Source organism: Pseudorasbora parva, chromosome 1, assembly GCF_024679245.1.
Source record: "Pseudorasbora parva isolate DD20220531a chromosome 1, ASM2467924v1, whole genome shotgun sequence".
Lineage (NCBI taxonomy): Eukaryota > Metazoa > Chordata > Actinopteri > Cypriniformes > Gobionidae > Pseudorasbora > Pseudorasbora parva.
The window spans coordinates 20,914,840-20,939,243 of NC_090172.1; the positions used below are offsets into that span (position 1 = coordinate 20,914,840).

General features: G+C 48.0%; 1 protein-coding gene across 5 annotated transcripts in view; it reads left to right on the top strand.

Moving 5' to 3' along the window:
- The window catches only part of LOC137061404 (B-cell scaffold protein with ankyrin repeats-like), a 145,747-nt gene that overhangs the window by 11,717 nt on the left and 109,626 nt on the right, over nt 1–24,404 (top strand). The gene's annotated exons all lie outside the window — the stretch shown is intronic.

The window sequence follows — 24,404 nt, forward strand, 5'->3', positions numbered from 1 at the left end:
CAAATATTTATCATGTCTCAGTTGTGTCTACTCTTATTTCTCCTAATGGATTTTAGGAGAAACATGGGAAGACAAAGCTGACACCTAATTTAGAAAATAAAGAGATTTTTCCTCTGGGGGTGCATAAGTTTGAACAAGCAAGTTTAGGTATATTGGTGCAGAGCTTGTGGGTGCTTTGTAAGCAAGCACCAGTACCTTGAATTTATTGCCAATGCAAACTGATGAAGAGAGGCGTTTTGTGCACTTCCTTTGGCTTGTTGAAAACCATCCGTGCTGCTGCATTCTGGAGCAGTTGCAAGGGTTTGAGTCTAGAAGAGCATTACAGTATTCCAGTCTGGAGAGAACAAGAGCTTGGACGAGGAGTTATATAGCCTGGTAAGACAGTAAGGGTCTAACCTTTCTAATGTTGTATAAAGCAAATCTGCAGGACCAGGCTGTTGCAGTAATGTGGTCAGTGAAGTTTAACTGATCATCAATCACAACTCCGGGGTTCCTGGCTGTCCTGGAAAGGCTTATGGTTGATGAACCTAGATGAATGGAGAAATTGTGATGAAGTGCTGGGTTACATTTACATTTATATTTAATGATTTAGCAGATGTTTTTATCCAAAGCGACTTACAAAAAGAGGAGATCAATAGAAGCAATGAAACAAACAAGGGTAACAACCTGTTCTTTTTTCTTTTCTTTTTTTTCTTCCAAACAAACAAACAGAATTTAATTGGATAGTTAATCGCTAGTCTTTATTGGTCAGGTGCAGCTGAACAAGATGGGTCTTAAAATGTTTTTTGTAAATAGCTACAGATTTGGCAGCATGAATTGAGGTGAGAATGGTCCAGGAAAAGGTCTGTGAGAGAGATTTCATGCCTTTTGGGGATGAAACCGCAACGCATCATTTACTTGCAGAACACTAGCTTCTGGAGGTGTGTAAGTTTGAACAAGCAAGTCTGGGTATAGTCTTGGTGCAGAGCCAGTGATTGCTTTGTAGGCGAGTGCCAGTACCTTGAATTTGATGCGAGCGGCCATTGGCAGCCAGTGCAGTCTCATGAAGAGAGTAGAGACGTGTGCTCCTTCGCTAAATATAAGTTATTATTGCATCCTTCATATCTCCGAAAAGTCTTTAGTTTTATCATATTTATAAAAGAAATATAGGCTGTACCGAGTCTTTCCGGAAAAAAACGAGCGCCTGGAGGCGTATCGTGTGGACGGAGCTAAAGAATGACAAGCGAGAAAAGCGGTGACGTCCTCAAGCGTGGAGAAACCCATGGCTATCTCAGATAATACAGAAAATGATCCACAATCAAATCTGAGGCAGAAATCAATTGAACAGGAGAAACGGCAACATCAGGACGTCGGTCTCTGTGGTATGTACTGTGTTTAGGGACCGGTCAACATTTCTGTGTCTTTACAAGCAGTTTATGAGGACATGATTCAGTTTATGTACTATTGTATGCGACTAGACCTTAGATGTAGCAAGCAAAACGGTTCACTCACACGACGAGCCCATAGCAGAGACATTTGAAGCAGATTTACTAACCGGCTGCTTCCAAAGCAGGACCGAACCTTTATCGCTGGGACCGCTCCGTAAAAAACACACTTCTTTGGTATGATTTGGTGAAGTCCTGTGACAGCAGTGAACGGTGGAAATCCACTTTGAGACGCGACTGAAGTGATGCTTTGAAGCTTCCCGCCATTTCTGCGTTCAAATCGGTTCAAATGTAGCGCTGCCCTCCCGGAATGCTGTGCTGAAGCGTTGAAGTCGCTTGACGTCAAATGTATTTTGGTATAAACGTAAACGTAATAAAGTGGAGCGCGGCGCGCAACATAAGTCTTCACGGAGGACTGGATCTGCAGCTGAGAGACTGTTTACAGCGTGCATTTCCTCTCTCTCGCTCTAGTGACGCGCGCTCGCACCCTACCGGGAGAAGAGCCCGTACTGCCCATACAAGGACCTTCCGTTCTATTAACGTCAAGTAGACCCATACTCGAAAAAAACTCTCCGAAACTTGTGAGAAACCGGAAGGAGTATTTTTGACACAGAAATACTCTATCAAACGTCCAACATTAGTTTTTGAAACTTTGTCTATGTTTAGGATGGGAATCCAAGTCTTTAACAGTGTAAAAAGCTCAGTATGCATGAAACAGCATTTCACCCCCCCTTTAAATGGTAAATACAATGAACATTTCTGCACAGTAGACGTTAGTAGATAAAAATAGATAAAGGTCCCCCAAGCCTCCCCCAGTGGAGGCTTGGGGGACCTCGCGGACAGTGAACAAGAGAGGTTCTAGCCATTTGTCCCAATTTTTGGCGTCTTTGTGAACAAACTTACGAATCATTGTTTTCAACGTGCGATTAAATCTTTCTACCAGCCCGTCTGTTCGTGGGTGATAGACGCTGGTCCGAATAGATTTAATGCCCAATAATTCGTAAAGTTTGCGGATTTTCTGTGACATGAACGCCGTGCCTTGATCGGTGAGAATCTCTTTTGGGATTCCCAACCGGGAGATTAGAGAGAACAGTGCACTCGCAACACTTTTTGCCGAAATGTTACACAGTGGCACTGCCTCAGGATATTGCATTGCATAATTCACCAGGACTAAAGCAAAGCGATGTCCGTGGGCTGACCGCTCTAATGGCCCGATGAGGTCCATACCAATTCTTTTGAAGGGGACCTGCATCAACGGGAGGGGGCACAATGGTGCTTTTGGTTGGGCCGGTGGGTTTACCAATTGACATTCACGACAAGACGCACACCACCGGTGTACAGTTTCGTGAATGCCCGGCCAAAAGAATCGGGCCATGAGGCGGTTTAGTGTCGCTGTTTGCCCTAAATGCCCAGCCATAGGATTGTGATGAGCTGCCTGGAAAAGCATATCCCGACGGCTTTTAGGAATTAACAACTGGGTTGTAGTCTGTTTTGTCTGGGCATCTTGGATCACCCGATACAACCTGTCCTTTAGCAGAGTAAAATAAGGAAAGGTGAGCGGTTGATCAGGACGGAGGGGATGGCCGTCGACAGAGGTATCAAAAGTACTCACATTCGTTACTCAAGTAGAAGTACAGATACTAGGGTTAAAAAATACTTCTGTAGAAGTTGAAGTATCAAATCAAGCTTTTTACTTAAGTAAAAGTGTAAAAGCACTGTTTTCAAAACTACTTAAAGTATAAAAGTAAAAGTAATGCATGGAAAAAAAATGCCAAGAGACAAGCTTAGACCACACCACAGGGGCCTAGAGTGCACTACCCCACCTCCTTAAAAAAATAATTTTCTAAAGGCCATAATGACTATCCACAACTTTCCTGCAAGTGTTAGTGGGAGTCGCCATGACTCTCGATACTTTTGGTTGACGGTATCTCAGTTGCGGTTTAGCACACATAACAGTTATGCTGCGTTCACATCAGACACGAGTGACGCCAATAAATAGTGCAATTCGTGAGAAGTTGGACGCGTAAACATTTTTAATCCATTTGCTTCTTTCACTACACAACAGACGCAAATTTGCGTCATGGGAGGGGCTTCTGCCATGCAGCGGCAGTCGTCAGAAGGACGAGCCGATTTAAGGCTGCTCTCGTCGGGGTAAATGAGCACTGGGTCTCCTCCGAAACATACTTGCTTCCATAAACCATGCAACATAAACGGACCTGTTTGACATGTTGCCTAGCACCCTACGCACTCTATTCAATGCCCAACGAGCTTCAAATAAACTCAAGAAATGTGATGTAGAAGTAATATTTGTATTTTAATATTTGTAATTGTTGAAATGTTGTTCATGTCAGACATTGTCAGTAGACTTTTTTTAATCAACATGAAAATAGATGCATGAACTTCAATGAATTTAAGTGCATTGTAATAAAAATTAACATTTCATTGCTGTAAATGTAATTATTGAGTTTATATATTAGTTTAACCTATTTAAAATACTGCAGTAAAACTGTATAATTTTTTTGCAAGGGGTATGTTTATTGTTTTCAATAATTTACAGATTTAATGTGTAGCAACACCGCTCTAACAGCCTAAAAATAGAGACCTGCACTCCCGTGGGACCCAGCACAACCGAGTGCGGTGCGGGATAATATTTGATGGGTGAATGCGGATGCGGGTGAACAAAATAAATAACTAGAAACAAATAAACCGTCCCCGGTTACGTATGTAACCTTAGTTCCCTGAGAACAGGGAACGAGACGCTGCGTCAGCTGACGCTACGGGGAACGCCTTCAGCGTGACAGGTGTCTGAAATCGCTATCAAATCACAATCCTACTGACCGTCGGCAGCTGGTGATGTCATCACCGTGCGACCAGGAAGTATAAAAAGGCACCGTGCCAACATGACAACATCCGCTTCGTCTGAAGGGACTGTGGCCAGGCACACCTTGAAGCATGGCCATGTGACGCAGCGTCTCGTTCCCTGTTCTCAGGGAACTAAGGTTACATACGTAACCGGGGACGTTCCCTTTCGAAAGGGAACTCGCGCTGCGTCAGCTGATGCTACGGGGAACGATATACCCACGCCGCCATGCTGAGGGGAGTGCACGCCCCTTACTGGCAGTGAGAACTGCCTGGACGAGTGTTCGCGGAAAGTCTGAACCACTCCCCCTCTAGCCACACAGGCTGCCAGTGACATCATTCCCTACGGTCATAGCCCAAGCTATATGCCTAAGAGAGAACCTAAACAAGTTTTAACTGAGGTTTCCTACTCTCGGCTTGCTCGAGGGCCTGGGACCTACTACTTTCGAAGGAAGGAATCCCTTAAGGGAATGTGGCTAGGGGACCCGAGGGCGCCACCAGCCGTCACTAATTCGGGAAAACCCTTCACCGAATGCCACCAGGGAGGCCTCACCTGGCATCACTTCTGTGGGACACCCCAGCTTGGCCAACCCTGTCTGTCAAAACAGAGCCTCCGGACATCGCTCTACTTATGAGCATCCAGACTGAGGGACTGCAAACTGGCAATGTCCTCCTCAGACCGGAACTCGGAGACGGGAATCCTGGAGAGCAGTACTCAGCTTAGTGCTTCTTACCCTTGCCATCGAGGGGAGTTTCTTCTGCTCGATCCTAGGATCTACTGAGCACATTTATTACAGGGGTGCTCAGGAGGCCTAAAAAAGGCCTATGGACTGATCTACCCGGGAGGCCCCGAGGGGGGCCTGCCCGTCTGATCAGACTCAAGCGGCCATAAGCTCGCAGACGACCCTCAATGAGGGGAGCTCTTAAGCCAGCTTGGTAGGTAACCCATGCTGTAGGCTAGCCAGTCCCTGTCCTGAAGGGACTGCGCAGCAGAAACGGAGTCTCGTTGTGCTAGGGCATAAGCCCGCCCTTGAGTTATACCGGCGCAGGCCGGGACCCACCGGCGGGCAGCCGCTAGCTGTCAGCCCAAAGCCAGTTATACGTTCCTGTTCCAAGGAACCGTTTCCCCTCCAGGGAGGCCATGAGGCGCCTCCACCCAGCACCGTTAGTGTTAGCTGTTTGCTGTTAAAAGCCGCAGGAAGGTGGCTTTACTGGTTCCTCAGGGGGCTCATGAGGCTATAACGCCAGAAGCCACCCACGCTAATGGCTAGCGTGTCACCGAGACCTTGGTCCGGGAATCCTCTCCCAAACAGGCCCAAAGAGGCCTGACAGCATAATACACTGGCCTAACGAGCGTCCCAGCTCGGGGCTCACCCTCAGGCGGCCTGCAGGCAGGTGGCTTTACTGGTTCCTCAGGGGGCTCGTGAGGCTATAGCGCCAGAAGCCACCCATGCTAATAGCTAGGTTGTCACCGAGACCTGGTCCGGGAATCCCTCCCAAAAAGGCCAAAAGAGGCCTGACAGCATAATACACTGGCCTACCGAGCGTCCCAGCTCGGGGGCTCACCCTCAGGCGGCCTAGAGCGGCCTACTTCCTGTCAGCCAACGTGCAAACTGTTGGGAGCTGTTGTGTTCCCGGGGCTCGCCTCCAGGGAGGCCTGTTTGATGCCTACGTACAGTCCGGTCTTTTTAGGGCGGCCCGGAGAGGCCTATTGCCGAATGGCAGTTCCCTATTAGATTGGTGACATACGGTGCTTATCCGATGGCAAATCCCACCGGAAACCCCGCAGGGCCGGGAAACGATCATAGGACGGCCTGAAGCGGCCCGTCCCTGATAGCAGACTATGCTAGCCGCCTGGCTAGCACCCGCGCACACTGTTGCAAGACCTGGGAACCGGGGCTCACCCTACAGGCGGCCTCAAGCGGCCTAGATCCTGTCAACCAATGGTCAGAACCCTAGGTCACCCCCTCAGGGGACGCCATGTGAGGCGTGCTGAAACTCAGCGAGCCCTTAAAGTCGGGCTGACAGTGGCTGTCTGCTGGCTGATGAGGACTGGGTATCCAGTCACTACCTGGGGACTCATCCCCAGGGAGGCCGTTAGGGGCCTACTTATGACGAGGTTTCTACTGCAACCGACATCGTTGGGGAGAACCCTCCCCGCTCACATGGGCCACGACGTCGGAACTCACCCGCAGGGAGGCCTACTGAGGCCTACCACCTGACCCAGAGTTAACTGCCCGGACTGCCTCGGCTGGCGTTTCCCGCCAGCCAGCCTTCTATAGTCGGTCCGCCCCAGCGGCCCATAGCAGCCTTCTGCGACGGCGCAGTCTCTCAGGCAGTGCCTACCAGCGTGGACCTAAAACACAATGCCCACAGCAGTGCACTCAGCATTAAGCGCCTTGAACCCTCTAAAGCGAGGGGAGTACAACTTACGCCACCTGCCTCCAGGGCGGCCGTCTGGTCGTCCAGCGGTCCGCCGTCCGCGCAAGGGCATCAGCCGTGACAGTGTTTCGACTCCAGGGGAGCATCCTACCAACCGATGCTTTCAGATGGTTGCGAAGTACAGCTCGACCCGAGCCTAAAAGATGAAGCAGAAGACACAGAGCAAAAAGTGAAAGATATTGAACACACACACACATAACCGGCCATTTCCTGAACCAAGCCGGGGGGCCGCCCAGAAGTGGCGGCCGCACTAGCTCTGGGGGGCGGGGCTAGCAAAACCAGTCTAACTGAGCACCGCGAAGAGACGCCTACCCCGTCCCCACGACCACTGGCTGAGTCGCGATTATTCTGCTACACACCTTTATGCATTAATAATAACCCCCAAATGCAGAAGGGGGGTGGGCATTGGCCGGACGACCCTACTGCGGGGAGGCCGGGTAGGGATATAAAGCTCCTGCGGGACTACCGACAGGAGCCCGGGGCAACTGCCAGGGCGATATGCCACCGCGAGACGCCACCGTCATCCCATTAACAGCCTAGGCCAACTTGATGCACTAGCATCGGTCTGATAATCCCACACACAACGGCCCTAAACAGGGCTGGGACAGACCTTACTGTAGTTCATGCGCTAGCCTAACCTCCCAAATTCATCTAGATATTTCACTAGCAGAGGTGCCAACGCTACCCAGAGGTGGCTACAGCTAAAAACGTTCGCCAGGAGAACATACGTCAGTTTATATCGCCGCTACATGCCCGCGGCATGTGCGGTGGCCTCAACTGCTCATATTACACATATCCAGAAGAGAAAACAGCCTTATAAACTACTGTTGCTACACTAGCAAACATACAGCCTACATAAACACACTGTGTTTATACAAAACATCGTTCTAGCCACCTTTACCGGGGAACTACAGGCCCACTGTTACACTTTTCTTCATCTTTTGTAGACAAAATATCCCTCAGGGAAGCATAGAGTCCAAACATACGGCATTAAAAAGAAGAATGTTTGCCCTAAAAGGGGACTCACCCGCTGTCTTCAGTGCCTCATCGCTTCATGTAACATGCATGCTTCGGCGCACTAACCTGAGGGTGGGGCGCTTCATTCTCAAACAAGGCCGCTTTTGGAGGCGGCCGCGAAATCCCGCTATTCCCAGAGACGATGCACTGTGTGCGGGCAGAGCACACACTGGCCTGGCAGGCCGTCAGAGTCTCACATCCGCTCATCATCGGCCCGCGCGGCCTGGTGTGAAGCGCGCCCGGGGAGAGAAAAGAACATAACAGAAAAACAAAGGAGGGGACACATTTACATCACTTCCGCGCCCTCGGGGGCGGAGACTCACCACCCCGCTTCCGGCGCTGGAAGCGGCTCTTCTCCCCGATGTCCCTCCTCCTGTTGCGGGTGTCCCGCCTCTTCTGCGTCCTACTCCTCCACGGAGGGGGCGCCCGAGAGGCTACGCTGCTGCGTTGGCCCAACCGATGATCCTCGGACCTCGAAGGGCCAGGGACACCCTCCTGCCTGGGCGCCGCCCCGGACCTCAGCGGAATACACGTTCTATATGCCGCTGAGCGCGCCCTCGCCTCTCTGAACTTTCCCACCACCGCCTCGACGGAGGTGCCGAAAAGCTCAGAGGGCGAGACCGGGGCATCAAGGAGAAAAGCCTTTTCTTTCCCCCCGATGTCCGCCAGGTTCAGCCACAGATGCCTCTCCGTGGCGACCATAGCCGCCATCGACCGTCCGATGGCGACTGCTGTGTGTTTGGCCGCCCGGAGAGAGAGATCCGTGGTGCGGCGCAACTCAGCCATCGCATCAGGGGGTAGGCCCTCCCCCTGATCGAGGTCCCTCAGCAGATCGGCCTGATAGGCCTGCAACACTGCCATTGTGTGCAAGGCCGCCGCCGCCTGACCCGCCGACGTGTATGCCCTGCCGTTAAGACGCGAGGTCGTCTTTAATGGTTTAGACGGCAGGGCTGGAGCTCTTAGTGTCGATGGCCGCCCGGACGCGAGATAGTTCGCGAACGTCTCATCGATGGGCGGCATCGACACATACCCTGCCTCGGCCAATCCCTCGACATCAGCGAAGTTAAACCGCTGATGCCGATGGATTCGCGCCGAGTAGGGTTTCTTCCATGCCCCCACGACCTGCTCGTGAAGGTCGGGGAGGAATGGAAGGCTCCCGGGAGCTGGGCGGCTATGGTCGGGGAGAAACCGATCGCCCAATCTGTCAGGGCGGGCGGCCTCTCCCCTGGCTCTCTGCCACGGCAGCTGAAGTCTCAGCGCCGCGCGCCCCATCACATCGTACAGCTCCCCATACACGGGGCAGGATGGCTGGGAGGATTCAGCCTCAGCTTCATTTTCCCCCTCATCCACAGCCATCCTCTGATCGACCGGAAGAGCATGGGCTGACGACGAGGAGGAGTCTCCATCCGACTCCTCCTCCGTCAGCCTGCTCTCGCGACCTGGCTGATCATCCGCGAGAACTGTACTCTCCAGACGATGAGCCAGGTCCATCTGGGAGCCCCAGGACAGACGGTGCCGCTCAGCCTCAGCTTGAGCGGGACTGCTCCCAGATGCTGGCTCTTCTTCCCTCGAGAAGAAGGCCAGGCGAGAGCGGAGCGTCCTCAACGGAAAACGCTCGCAGTTCGCGCAGGAGGCCCCCTCGAGAACCTCCCGCGCGTGCTCTTCCCCCAGGCAGAGCACACAAAGGGTGTGTGTGTCCTCAGGCGTAAGAAACCTGGGACACGGATCAGCGCACTTCCTGTACGCTCCCTTCACTTTGCGTGTGCACTTCATTCTGACTTTCCAGCGAACCAGACAAAACAGTCCCTGAAGACGAAAGGATGTTGTCATGTTGGCACGGTGCCTTTTTATACTTCCTGGTCGCACGGTGATGACATCACCAGCTGCCGACGGTCAGTAGGATTGTGATTTGATAGCGATTTCAGACACCTGTCACGCTGAAGGCGTTCCCCGTAGCGTCAGCTGACGCAGCGCGAGTTCCCTTTCGAAAGGGAACTTTATTTATAATAAAATAAAATCAATTTACAGGCGCATGGACGGAAGGTAACTCTTGCGTTGTTCATAGGAACAGCCAAGCCTACCACACAGTGGCAAAATGTGTGCACCGCATAACTCAGGTGAACCGCTTAGTGCTACAGATATTAGTAAGTTCTTGTAAGATAGTCAGATCCATGCGACTATCTGGGACATGTGATCATTTAGCCTGAAACGTTGTTATAAAAGTCTACTCCTGAATCCTGATAATACAACCAAGCATTTAGCTGATAACAGTACAGACAAACGTGAACCGGAAGTTCGTTACCGGCGTGTTCTACGTTGCCATAGCGATCATGGGAAAGGTCAGAGTTCGGGAAAGTTGTGGATAATGTTATATTAATATGTAAATGTTGAAAAATTTGGGATGCACTGGCTACCTGTTTCAGCGACATATATACCCATGGAAAATGAATGCATTTTAGTACAATGGAAATATACCATATGTGTACTGCTGAGCATGTTTAACATGTTTACTGAAGCGGAAGATATGATGACTAGTTGCCTATTGAATTTTTGTACCATTACATATAGCCTATAAGTAATGTAATGGTACAAAAATTCAAACTTCAGAGGCATGTTATCAATAACCTTTATTGGAATGTAAATGTAGGCTACATTTGCGATCAGTGTTGCCAGATTGGGTAGACGATTTAGAGCCCTACATTTCTGCCCGAACCCGATGGACCCTGACTTTTTTCGGGCCCATTTTCACCTCATACCCACTGTCGGCCGCTGACTGCTTGATTGTTACTTTAAAAAAATAAAAACTTTAATTTAACAAACAAAAAAACATTTTTCTAAATTAACTTAATAAAGAAACTAAACAAAATATAACTACTTGGACATTAAAAACAAAGCTGAACTATTTTAATGAATGCAGGAGTATGTCATAAGGAGGATTCAAAAAAGAAACTAAACGGGCTCCAGTCGGACTCGGGCCGTGCTAGGGCCTAGAATTGAGGCCTATGCAGGGCTGAAAAGCAAACCCCCCCCCCCCCCCCCCCCAACTTTAACTGCCAAAATAATGTGATTATATTTTATTGAATAAGCCACTTTAAATGCAAACCGTGCCCAATATAAGAGATCAGAAAAAGCACATAATTAACAGGCATTTCACACATTAATAACACACCACTGCCAAAATGCGTAATTCGCGTCAATATCAAAATAATTGATACTGTACAATAATCCGCCGACAAAAAAATAACAACAATGCGCTTAGCTTTACTCTGACAAAACTACAGTACAACTGTGAAGTTCATAGAACACGCACTTATCCTAGTCAAAACAGATTCATCGTTGATTCAAACCTCTTTCAGCAACTGTTGGGGTTTCTAGTTGCAGATGTCCTGAGTGTGTATATTATGATGGACAGGAATCATGATTATATTTATAAAGAGTCTTCGAGTCACAGGTGTAATCCACGTTTGAGAGTTTGTTCACTCTTCCACTCATTACTGTAGAAATGGCTTGTATATATACTATATGTATGCCACTTTAGCATAGCGATCACTTGAATATACAGCTACAACGAGTTATCACGCTAAAAACCTGGCTGTCATGAATACAGTCCCTGACAAAAGTCTTGTCGCTTGTGTACAAATTGACCTAAAGTGCACTGAAATATATTTCTAATCAAGATTTTTTTACAAGAAATGGCTCATTTTAATCCCACCAGCTTTTGTGATAATGTTTCATTGAAAAACTAAACTTTCAAAAAGTATTCTAATATTCACAGCTTGGTAAAGCCAATTTTTCAAGAGTCAATTTTTGCAAAGACATAAATGTGGTCACCTTGTCATATGAGCTTCCCCTGTGACTAATAATGGATCAATTAGGTCCCAAGTGTGTATAAAAAGAACCCCAGTACGCTAGACCTTCACATCAACTGCAACTAGACCTCTGAAAACATGCCTAAGATTCACCCAGAGACTAAAGTTTTGATTATCAAGAGGCTGAAGACCAGATCCACTGCTGATGTGGCAGACACCTTCAATGTGTCTCAGCGTCAAGTACAGAGAATAAAAAAAAAAGATTTGAAGAGACTGGAGACATTTTTGACAAGCCCAGGTCAGGCAGACCCCGCAAGACAACTGCTTGAGAGGACCGTTTGTTGGCTCGAAAATCCAAGGCCAGCCCATTTTCCACTGCAGCAGAGCTCCACGAGACCTGGTCACCTGAAGTCCCTGTGTCAACCAGAACAGTTTGTCGGATTCTGTCTCGAAATGGCCTCCATGGTCGAATCAGTGCCCGGAAGCCAGCACTAAACAAAAGACAATTGAAAAACCGTGACATTTGCCAAGGCCCATAAAAGGATGGATGCAGGAAAAGTGGCAGAAGGTGGATTTTTCAGATGAATCTTCTGTTGAATTACACCACAGTCGCCGCAAATATTGCAGGAGACCTACTGGTGCCCGAATGGATCCGAGATTCACCCAGAAAACAGTGAAGTTTGGTGGCGGAAAAATCATGGTCTGGGGTTACATCCAGTATGGGGGTGTGCGAGAGATCTGCAGGGTGGAAGGCAACATCAATAGTCTAAAATACCAAGAAATCTTAGCCACCTCGGTAACACTTTGCGGCAAGGGTACATGAATTATCATGAATATGTATATGAAAGTTCAAGCCTTTACGCACAGTTATCGTAAGCTTTTACATAGTTTAATGTGAAGTACAGATGAATATTAAAGTTGATAAATTCAAGTTCACGTAAACTCTTCCCTCCCTCTGCTGCGGCGTCGCGTTATGACAGTCAACACGATGATGATTCAATATTCCTGTTATTATACTTAAAATAGTTTACAGAAAAGGCTTAACAAACTATTGCATAGATAAGCTATATTAAGCCTACAGTACACATCAATATCTCTTTCCTTTGTGTGTTTCTTTTACTGTCTAAGGTTTTATGTTGTGAAGCGGAAGCGTTGCCTCTGCACGTGTGCGCAATATGACTCCATGTTGCTTCAAGCACATCATTTGCACAGTATGCGTATTAGCGCATGCACGGTTTGTGCTGGTCTATATTGAAGTCTTTCATATTATAATACTGTTGCGCAATAAAAGATTATCATTTCTTTTTCAGTCCTGTATATAAATATATTTTTTGTAGTTTATTTAATTATTTTGAATCAACAAAGGCACATTACAAAGTCTTATTATGTTTTAAATTATCAAAAGATTTGACTACACTGAAAAAATGATCTTCTTATTTGGTATTTGTTTCTAGTTTTCAGTCCAAATATAAATCAAAATTAAGTGAGTTTGTGCTTAAAAGAAGCAAAATGATCTGCCAATCAGGTGAGGGAAATAATCTTCTTTCTGTTTGGGACAAAAACAAGAAACAAGATTTCAATCAGAAACAATATTATTTTTCTTACTTCACTGGCAAATCATTTAGCTTGTTTTAAGCAAAAACTAATTGGATTTTATTTTCAACAAAACAAGAAAAAAATATCTTATGTCATCTTACTTATCTATCTAGTAAATGCATATTGCTTTAAGAATGTTTATGTATTTAAATTAAACAAGACAAAAATAGCAACATAAGATACACAGGACCGAAAAAAGAAATGATATTGTGCTAAAGTATTTAAAATGAAATACTTCAATAGGCAGCACAAAGCGCGCATGCGCTAATGCACATCCCGTGCGCAGAATGATATGCTCGAAGCAACATGGAGTCATAGCGAGCACGCGTGCAAAGGCAACGCTCACATTAAGCACAAGGAAAGAGATATTGATGTGTACTGTAGGCTTAATATAGCTTATCTATGCAATAGTTTGTTGAGCCTTTTCTGTGAACTATTTTAAGTATAATAACAGGAATATTGAATCATCATCGTGTTGACTGTCATAACGCGACGCCGTAGCAGAGGGAGGGAAGTTTACGTGAACTTATTGACTTCAATATTCATCTGTACATCACATTAAACTATGAAAAAACTTACGATAACTGTGTGTAAAGGCTTGAACTTTCATATGCATATCCGTGTCATTTCACAATGCCATCATTAATACACATCATCATTGTTTCAAAGGACCATGTCACCACTTTAGTTGAGGGGCCACAAACATGATGAAGTCATGAGAAGCTAATGCTTAGTTAATAATGACTACTGTAATATAATGTCAACAGAATTCATGTGCTATGTGCTGAGCCTGTGGCCAGTTCGGGGGTCTGATCATTTACCTGCAGGCTACTTTGAAAAAGACATGAACATGCCTAACTCAGAGATCATGATTAATAAAAAACGTCCCTGGTTACGACTGTAACCTTAGTTCCCTGAGAACAGGGAACGAGACGCTGCGTCAGCTGACGCTATGGGGAACGCCTCCAGCGTGACCGGTGTCTGAAACGTTTATCCAATCACATCAGTCCTACTGACCGGCGACAGCCTCTGACGTCATAGACGTGCGACCAGGAAGTATAAAAGGGCGCCTTGCAAACACAACCGCATTCAATTCGTCTGAAGGGACTGTTCGCAGGCAGGCCCCGAGGCATGGCAAAAGTGACGCAGCGTCTCGTTCCCTGTTCTCAGGGAACTAAGGTTACAGTCGTAACCAGGGACGTTCCCTTTCGAAAGGGAACTCGAGCTGCGTCAGCTGACGCTATGGGGAACGATATACCCACGCCGCCATGCCGAGGGGAGTGCATGCCTACTAGCAGTGACAACTGTCAGGACAAGCAAATTCAACTGAAATGCCTGAACCACTCCCCCTCTGGTCACATTAGGCTGTCAGTGACAGCATTCCCTACGGTCATAGCCCGAGCTGTGGCCTTGGGGCACCTTCATGTACCCTACCCCGGCCGCTCAAAGGCCTGGAACCAACCTGTTCAACAGAAGGGGTTCTTTTAAGGGAATGTGGCTAGGGGACCCGAGGCCGCCCCAGCCAGTCACTATTCGGGAAGAACTTCACCGAATGCCACCAGGGAGGCTTGACCTGGCGTCACTATGCGGGACGCTTCCGTCTGCCAACCCAGTCTGTTAACAACAGAGCCTCTGGAAACTCGCCTCTGGGGAGGCATCAAGCTGAGGGACTGCGAACTGGCAGTGTCCGCCTCAGGCCGGAACTCAGAGACGGGCTATCCCGGAGAACAGCGCTCAGCGTAGTGCTTTCCCACCCTTGCTAGCGAGGGGAGTCAGCTGCTCGATCCTAGGATCTACCGAGCACATACATTACAGGGGTGCTCAGGAGGCCTGAGAAGGCCTACGGGCTGATCTAACAGGGAGGCCCCGAGGGGCCTACGACCAACTGACCAGGCCCAGGCGGCCGTAAGCTCACAGAAAACCCTCATAAGAGGGGAGCTCTTAAGCCTGCCTGGTAGGTACCATGCTGTAGGCAACCTATGCAGGTCCCTGTCCTGTAAGGACCGCATAGCAGCAGTGTAAACTCGTCGTGCTAGAGTATGCACCTGCCATCAGGTGCTGCCGGCTAGGACCGAAGCCTGACGGCAGGAACCACTAGCTGTCAGCTTGAGTTCCAGTTCTGTGTCTCCTTCCAAGGAACCCGTTCCCCCAGGGAGGCCCCGCAGGGCCTACTGCCTGCCAGGCTACTCGTAGCCGGCACTGCGGCCGGGGAACGACCTCAGGGAGGCCTGGTGAGGCCTGCTACCTGATAGCAGATCATGCTAACCGCCCCGGCTAGCAACCATGCTCCCTGCTCACCTTCCGGGAGGCCTAGCGAGGCCTAACCCCTGTCACCCAGAGACCGAGGCCCTGGGCCACCCCCTCAGGGGAAGCCCGATGAGGCCTGCTGCAACCCAGCAGGCCCTCCGGGAGGCCTGGTGAGGCCTGCTACCTGCCATCTGGTGACTGGAGCCCGGGAACTGTTATCCAGCACTAGTTCCCTGGAGTACCCCCTCAGGGGAAGCCAGATGAGGCCTGCTGCATCCCAGCAGGCCCTCAGGGAGGCCCCGCGAGGCCTACTACCTATCATCCAGTGACTGAAGCCCAGGAACGACCCCTTGGGGGAAGCCAGACGAGGCTTACTGTTATCACAGCAGGCCCTCAGGGAGGCCTGGTGAGGCCTACTACCTGCCGTCTCACACCTGAAGCACGGGAATACCCTCTCAAGGGAGGCCCGGCAAGGCCTGCTGCACCCCAGCAGGCCCTCAGGGAGGCCTAGGGAGGCCTACTAACTGGGCTTGTAGCCATGCCAGCGATGAATACTCGCTGGCAGGTCGGATGAATGCTGGCCGCTCCATGTCGGGCTAACCATGGCTGTCTGCTTGGCTGACGAAGCCTGTTGACGAGACAATACTGTTTGTGACAACAAAAGGGAGATTTTTATTTATTTTTTTACCATCCCGCACACGGGCCCCGATGTCGTCACTCCAACTAGAAGGCCCGTCGAGGCCTCCTGTTCAGAGTCTACTGCCTGGACTGTCCGGGCTGGCTGCTCACAGCTCACAGCTGGCTTCATTCGGAGGCTCACGGGGTCCTCCCTGCGAAGCCCAGTCCTCCGGCAGAACCTACAACACAGACCTAATTGCATCGCCAGAGCGGTGTACTCAACACATTGCTCTTACAACCCCTTTAAGTAAGGGGAGTTCATTCCTTACCACACCAGCCCCGGGGAGACCGCTGCTATTTCCAGCAACCCGCAGTTTACTCCAAGGCGTCGCCATGGTGATGCTTGGCTTCCCAGGGGAGCATCCAACGCTGGGCCCTCAAGAGGCACACAGGTTGTGCGTGTCGCTCACCCCGAGCCCTACGAAAGGTGGAGCAAAAAACACAGGGCAAAATTATTGCAATATGCGAATAATGGTTACCACAGTCCCACATCCCTTGGATGGGGTAAAAGTATTTGGCCCAGGTGACCCACAAACCTTACTTACCGCCTTACAGGCTAGGTTGCAAATCTATAATGCTCTCACCTTTTCCCATCTGCATTACCGCACCCCCGAGCGCAGACCCGGGGGCGGGCCCTGGCCAGGCGACTCTCACATGAGAGGAGGCTGAATAGGGGTTTTTATCATCCTGTAAAAACACAGCCTAAGCTAACTGCCTGTATACCAGTCTCTGCTAAGGCTGGGAGCACCCACCCTAGCAACTTAACGTCCCAAGCCCATATCTCGAGGGTTGGGTACACATATGCTTCGTTCGTGTGTTAGCCTACTCACCCTCGCGCTTACTTACGTCCGCAGGGGTTAATGCTACAACACTTGCCCTCCGGTGGCCCGGAGCTTTTAGCCGAACCGCTAGGGACACCCACACTCGCTTAGTTTCCCTCTTGAAACATATTTCCGCGAAAATGAGCGGTAACCACTCTCAACGCACTGAGAGAACACACCAAGTAACATGTTTACTTTACTGGCTTAACGTGACGGCTACTCTCCACTAGCGAGGCTAGCTCTCACCAGCCGTCTCACGGCTTCCTTAAATAGATCGTTCCGGCCACCAAACGGGGACACACCGTACAACACACCCTCGGCGGGGAGCACACAGCATTTTAAGAACATAAAACGTCCCTCATACTGAGGGCTTACCCGCTGTCCACCGGCGCGTGATGACATCCGTGCACAGGCATATACTCACAGCATCCATTGCGCGGACACACCGCCCGAGGGTTGTTTTCCGATGAGGCGTCCAACGCTGAATCTTCCTCCTCATGCCCACTCAGGGAAGCGGTCGAGATTACTCAGACGACTCCTTTCCCACAAGGAAAACGCCACTTTTCCGCTTCTAGTGCTTATGATAACTTCTCTATAAGCTCATAAAAGAAAGCACCCCAAACCTGACGGGGGCGCCTGCTCACCAGACCAGACGGGCCGTCAGAGTCTCACGTCCGCTCATCATTGGCCCCGCCCGGCCTGATGTCAAGCGCCAAAAAAAAGGGTGGAAGGAAGGGCTCACCTACTACCTCCGCTTCGCCCTCGTAGGCGGAGTTTCCCCCCGCCTACGCTGGTTCCGGTCTTCGGCACCGGCACCCTTCCTCCAGTTCCGGGTGTCCCGCCTCTTTTGCGCCCTACTCCGCCATGGAGGGGGCGCCCGAGAGGCCACGCTCGCTCGTTGGTCTTGTCTCCGGTCCTCAGACCGTGACGTACCAGGGACACCCGCCTGCCTGGGCGCGGCCCCGGACCTCAGTGGGATGCAGGTCTTAAAAGCCGCTGAGCGCGCCTTCGCCTCTCTAAACCTTCCCACCACCGCCTCGACGGAGGTGCCGAAGAGCTCAGAGGGCGAAACCGGGGCATCGAGGAGAAAGGACCTCTCTTTCCCCCGGATGTCCGCAAGGTTCAGCCACAGATGTCTCTCCGTGGCCACCATAGCCGCCATCGACCGTCCGATGGCGACTGCTTTTTGCTTGGTGGCCCGGAGAGCTAAATCCGTGGTGTGGCGGAGCTCAGCCATCGCCTCAGGGGGTAGGCCACCCTGGCGTTCCCCCTGATCGAGGTCCCTCAGCAGGTCGGCTTGGTAAGCCTGCAACACCGCCATGGTGTGCAGCGCCGCCGCCGCCTGACCTGCTGACGTGTACGCCCTGCCGTTTAACCGTGAGGTCGTTCTCAACGGCTTAGACGGCAGGGTGGGAGTTCTCAATGTCGATGCCCGGCCAGATGCGAGATAGTTCGCAAACGTCTCATCAACCGGCGGCATCGACACGTACCCCGCCTCGGCCACTCCCTCCACATCAGCGAAATTCGCCCGCTGATGGCGGAATAAGCGAGCCGAGAACGGGGTTCTCCATGCCCCCGCGATCTGCTCATGGAGATCGGGGAGGAATGGAAGGCTCCCAAGAGCCAGGGGGGTTATGGCCGGAGAGAAACCGATCGTCCAGGCGATTTGGACGAGCGGCTTCTCCCCTAGCGCGCCGCCACGGCAACTGTAGCCGCTCGGCGGCCCGCTCCATAACCTCCAACAGCTCCCCGTACACGGGGCAGGATGGCTGGGAGGGTTCGGCCTCGGCCGCTTCACCACCCTCCACTTCCATCCCTTGCTGATGTGGGAGCTCCTCGGCCGACGATAAGGAGGAGTTATCACCCAACTCCTCCTCCGGCGGCCGCCCCTCGTGATCTGGCCCTTCGCCGAGCACAACCTCCATCTCTAGACGGCGGGCCAGATCCAGCTGGGAGCCCCAAGACATAAGTCGCCGCTCGGCCTCGGCCGAAGCGGGACCACTCCCAGCCGCTGGACCCCCTTCCCTCGAGAAGAGGGCCAGACGAGAGCGGAGCGTCTTCAGTGACAGACGCTCACAGTTCGCACAGGAGGCACTTTCCTCAAGAACCTCCCGTGCGTGCTCCTCACCCAGGCAGAACACGCAGAGTGTGTGTGTGTCCTCAGGTGTGAGGAACCTGGGACACGGGTCTGCACACTTTCTGAAGCCGTGCTTCGACTTGTGCGTACGCTTCTTTGACATGATGTTTCTCTTGTTTTGAATCAGACAAACAGTCCCTGAAGACGAATTGGATGCGGTTGTGTTTGCAAGGCGCCCTTTTATACTTCCTGGTCGCACGTCTATGACGTCAGAGGCTGTCGCCGGTCAGTAGGACTGGTGTGATTGGATAAACGTTTCAGACACCGGTCACGCTGGAGGCGTTCCCCATAGCGTCAGCTGACGCAGCTCGAGTTCCCTTTCGAAAGGGAACTTTAGTTAATCACATTAGTTTATATAACTTACTGGTCTAGCCTGTGCATAAGGTAACGTTGATTTTCGAATATTCCTTTAATAATTCACCCTTACATTATACAACTAGAGTAAAGCAAATTAATTATGTTAATTGTTTGAATGTGCTCCTTCCGATAAATATAATAAAACATAATTAAAAGTAGTCTTACATGCATGAATTAGATCAATGTTTTTTGTGAACACTGAAAACATCATGATCATGAGTAATAAACCATAATGTATGATGATTTACTCACCTTAGTTAATGTTTTAATTAAGGTGTTGTTCATCCATGAAGTCATGAATGAAAGACGTTGAATTCCTGTTAGTTCCTGATGATTCATGAGATATTAATGCATGTAGTAATGCATAAGTCATGCATTAATTAATGCATGAATTCATGATAATTCATGTACCCTTACCGCAAAGTGTTACCGCTACCTCGCATATTCCCAACCATAAAAGAGGCCAAATTCTGCAGCAGGACGGTGCTCCATCGCATACTTCCATCTCCACATCAAAGTTCCTCAAGGCGAAGAAGATCAAGATGCTCCAGGATTGGCCAGCCCAGTCACCAGAAATGAACATCATTGAGCATATGTGGGGTAGGATGAAGGAGGACGCATGGAAGACGAAACCAAAGAATATTGATGAACTCTGGGAGGCATGCAAGACTGCTTTCTTAGCTATTCCTGATGACTTAATCAATAAATTGTATGAATCCTTGCCAAACCGCATGGATGCAGTCCTTCAAGCTCATGGAAGTCATACAAGATATTAAATTTGGATCTCACAGCACCACAACTTAATTTGCTAAGATATTTTTGTATTTGCAGTAAATTTGTTCAATTTCTGTATAGGCGACAAAACTTTTGTCTTGCCAAAATTTGACCTTTCTGTCTTGATTAAATGATAAATATTTTTTCTGTGAAAATTATTTATTTCAGTGCATTAAACATCATTTGGGTGTTTTCATATTCTTTTCATAAGAGCTATTTCTAACACCAATGAATTAATTAAGGGTGCTTTCACATCTCTAGTTCAGTTCATTTGGTCCGAACCAAGGGCAAACAATTATACATTGTTGCATTTTTCAGCTTTTTTGGTTCCTTTTCACACCACACTGATTGCTTTGGTCCGAACCAGTTGAAACGAACCAAAACGCACGCACGTGACAACATCCACATCACTCATTGGCCGTGGCGTATTTCCTAAACTGCTTTTCGATTGGTCAGAATTTATGTGTGGGAAAATTCCAGCAGAAGAGGCAAAGCCAGCAAACTATAATAACACTATGGAGAGACGACTGCGCGGGCTGGTTTTGTCCCTGGCCATAATCTACTACACTGTGTGTATTTACCACGGTATGCAAATACATTTCTTTAATGACACACGGATGCAACGTGAAAACAACGCTCTAATGTACTTCAAACGGCGACCACGCATCGCTCATCACTTAAAGAGGAGGCGTGCATTAATTATTAACTCTTGACATGCTCATCTTCCCGATAATATTGCCAACGATCTATCAGGTATTAATATCATGCACACACTGTCAAGCGCAGCCGACTACGGCAGCTGGTTCAGTCCAAAAATGATCAGTACTTTTGCAGTTGGCTCTGTTCGAGGTCGGATCACGTTCTCACCACAAACAAACCGCTCCAGAGTTCGTTTGAAATCGTACCGAGACCAGCTTTTCAAGGAGGTCTCAGTACGCTTGTTTGGTCCGCTTTTGGTGCGCACCCGAGTGCGATTGCTGCTTTCAGACCTGACCAAACGAACCGCACCAAAGAGGGAAACGAACTCTAGTACTATTCAACCAACCTAAATGAGGCAGGTGTGAAAGCACCCTAAAGTCAGGTTAATATCAGGTATTTCTAGAAAATAGATCAGCGACAAGACTTTTGTCAGGGACTGTGTATATATATATATATATATATATATATATATACACACGTGTTTATATGTATATATATATATATATATATATATATATATATATATATATATATATATATATATATATACACGTGTTTGATCAAACACTCACCATATAATTATAAAATGAAGTAAAACCGGTTCAATAAACTTATTTTAAGTGACATTATTCAATTAAGCAAAGCTAACACCATTTTATCCAAAAAACATTTATATAGTAGTCATTTTTACAATATTTTTTTGAAACGTCAATTGAATTTGTCATCAAAGGCTTTTGTTCTAAGACAAAACTCATTCCTTTACTGATTCATACTATAGTAACTATAAATACTGCTGATTGGCCAACGCAGTTGCCAGGAGAATCTCCTTTGACCAATGAGAAACCTCTTGCCACGCCCACTACTTCAAGCTGCAGCTACCCCCTGTCTCTATGTTGTACTGCCCACGGCCAGTCCATATGTGTATTCTCCACATGGTACCTCCCTCTGGGCATGATGTGGGTTCCGCAGCGGCCCCCTGGGGCATGCTTTCCCAGCGTTAATCCAATAGTCTGCTGAATTGGTCTTGCAGAACAGCAGCATGAATCTTCCTACGTGAATTTCCCCGCCCAAAACAGACAGGGTTTGAGGGGCACTCACGGGGTGCTGGAAGTGGTAATAACTGTGGCGTTTTCCAAAGGGATCCCAATTTCGTCAGTGACGTCTGATGTACGGCAAACTTGACCAACTGAAAGGGAACGTCTCGGCTACGTATGTAAACCTCGTTCCCTGAAGGAGGGAACGGAGATGTACATCCCTTCGCCACAATGGCTGTACCATCACTGCAGGCTGAGTCAATAGTTCGGCTCCTCAGTGAAAAACAATAGTGCGTTGCGATCGCTTCCGCTTTATGCCCGCACGCCGGAGCGGAGCGCAAGATGCAAGTCTCGCACACCAATAGAGTGCCAAAGTATTGACGTCACTTTGTAGGCCAACTCCGAAGTTAGCAGCGCATGGGTTCCCTCGATCAAAAGCCTATGAGTTATGACCCTTACACGTTTTGTCTATCAAGATAATCTTTACAAGTGAAACCAAAATGTATACCGTTTGAAGCCTAAATAAAGCCGTCAGATATAAAATGCTAATGGTAGGCTATAAACGGACTACAGCACACAGTCGCAGATCTACGTCATCATCAAGCTTCCTCAAACTTTATTTAAAAAACAAGTTCGCTCATTCTGATCTGCGCTGTGTATGAATTTTTTTACGCCCTATAGTATGAACACTTATCCACTTTTTCAGTAGAAATATTGCCCATTCGTTTTTTCCAAAAATGCTAAAAACTAATTGGGTTTATGCGTGCCTCTCTGAGATTTGTTTTCTCGTTTGTTAATGTTTTATTTATTTGTTTATTATTTTGTTATTTTATATAAACCTTATTATTGTCTTTGTGATTAAGATCAGGCTATATTATGCCTGATCATTGTGCCTCAAATAAAATTTAAAGTTTATCTTCCTGTTTGATTGTATGTTTGCATACCATTTGCTAATTCTCCAGAAAAGAAAAAAAACTTGCTTTTAGCATCTCAGAAGCACTAATGACGTAAGCTATAGCCGTATCCATTTACAATTGTCTGTCCTTTTTCTTAGACGATTGATAGAGGAGTGAACCACTATAAATCTGGACATGTAGAACAGTGCAGCTTTCATTCGACGACTTGTGGTTCCATCTCGGGACAAAACAAAACACTACAGTCTCTCCACAAAAATAAAGAACTGATAATCGGTTACCTTAATATCACAGATTTTTGTGCACAACAATATTTGGAAACACTACTATTTGAAAGGACTAAATACTGCACTTCACGTTATGCATATTAACTGAAAGGTAAACTTCTAAAAACGTGAGGCTGAAACGCGGGCTAGTTTTTTAATTTTTTTATTAAACATTTACTTACAGAATTCAAAAGTGAATGAAACACAGGCTGGTGAGAATTCCTGTTTGTCATGATGACGTCTAAAGTCCCGGTCAAAGGATGTAGTCCCTTTTAGCAACTTGTTAGCAACCACCGTTTTTAAGACACAATACATTTTTCACAAGCAGGTTAGAACTAGTGTGTTTTATGTCATAGATCAAAACGAGAAAATATTTAGAGGCTTTGTTAATTACAGACCTTATTTCAGGCGATTTAGCAAAAACCCATCCAAAAAACCCATAGACTTTAGAGCGAGGGAACCGGAATTGCTAAAATGCTTAAACGTCTGCGTTTTGGCCTACAAAGGGACGTCATAACTTCGGCACTCTATAGTCATTGGCCTATTCTCTATATCTCGAAGCTGATAGGGGCTCCCAGAAGTGATCCCAATTCATCAGTGACGTCCATACATCTAGTTTCCCTCCTTCAGGGAACGAGGGTTACCATACGTAACCGAGACGTTTCCAGGTTTCTGGGTTTTCACTGTCAGACACTAGGGGGTGCTATTACACATATTCTAAATGAGTACTGGATCTTCTGATCAAAACACCTGCTAGGAAGACGCAGTAAAACAAGCGATTGCGTGTAATTATATGCATATGTAAAATAACGTGATCATCATCATTTAACAGAATTTAAAACTATATGTTACTGAATGAAATGTGGACCCAGGACGAGCTACAGGACTGTGCAAGCATTAGAGATTTTAATTCTATGACATCTGTGTTTGATCATTGCTCTAAATCAGATCTGGGTGTAGTCGTTCACAAAAACATGATTTTCTCATTGTTTTGTTCAAAATATTGCTTTTTTTTAATGAAATATACCCATTTTCAAGTGTTGATAAAAAAGCAATGCATTTTTTGTTGTTGTTTAAAAGAAAGGTCAGCTCTATATTTTGATATTTTGCATGCTCAGATATTCATTAAACAAAATATTCTATGGGCTAATACATTTTTGTGAAAATTGTCAAAAACCCTGGTGGTGGCTGGCAACTTTTTTTTTTTTAAAACACTGGTGGGGAAAGAGTTAATGACAAAAGGCAAAAACAGATCATTCAAATCTTAAATTAAAAGCACAAGCTTAAATACACAGCATAATCACAGATAATTAATGACAGGTGTAAAAGG